The sequence below is a fragment of the Sinocyclocheilus rhinocerous genome, unplaced genomic scaffold (assembly GCF_001515625.1).
Source record: "Sinocyclocheilus rhinocerous isolate Xijiao unplaced genomic scaffold, SAMN03320098_v1.1 scaffold790, whole genome shotgun sequence".
Lineage (NCBI taxonomy): Eukaryota > Metazoa > Chordata > Actinopteri > Cypriniformes > Cyprinidae > Sinocyclocheilus > Sinocyclocheilus rhinocerous.
Genome location: NW_015666971.1, coordinates 953,308 through 953,884, shown reverse-complemented (window position 1 = coordinate 953,884; position 577 = coordinate 953,308). Strand labels below are relative to the sequence as shown.

General features: G+C 31.5%; 1 protein-coding gene across 2 annotated transcripts in view; it reads left to right on the top strand.

Annotated features, from left to right (window-relative positions):
• Nucleotides 1-577, top strand: part of LOC107733352 (F-box only protein 11-like) — a 35,038-nt gene that overhangs the window by 33,078 nt on the left and 1,383 nt on the right. The window lies entirely within an intron of this gene.

The following is a 577-nucleotide window of genomic DNA, read 5'->3' as shown; positions in this document are numbered from 1 at the left end:
CCTTCTTTTATTCTAATAATTATAATTATTAAATAATTCTGTTGATTATTTATTCTATCTTTTATTCTTCTATATTTTTTCTGCCCTTTTTAAATTATTTCATTTATTCATAAAAAAACGACTAATAAAGTGTCTATTATACACTTTATATTATAATCACATTGCACTTGAATAAAGTTAAAGATGCAATCTGCCGATTGTCCTGCATATGACCGCATAAACCTGTCTTCTTACGATGCACTTTGATGATTTTCAAGTGCTACTTAAGTTACAATGCTTTTGGGAAACAGACCGTAATATTAAGATCAGTCGTACTATCGTTTTTACGAACTTCTTACGTTATATGAAGATGAAGAATTCTGTCAGGCTATTGATTGATTTTCCATTGTTCTGCATTTCCCCAGCTGATTTGAAGAAATAAGCTATGCTTTGGCCGACGTTGAGTATATGCTCTTCTTGTTTTTTTCTTTTTAACGACCGCCTAAAATGAAATGATGATAACGCGAGGCAAGTGTGCGGCAAGCGGAATTCATTGAGGGATTTGACAGTGTGATTCATAGATTAAGTATTTCAAATA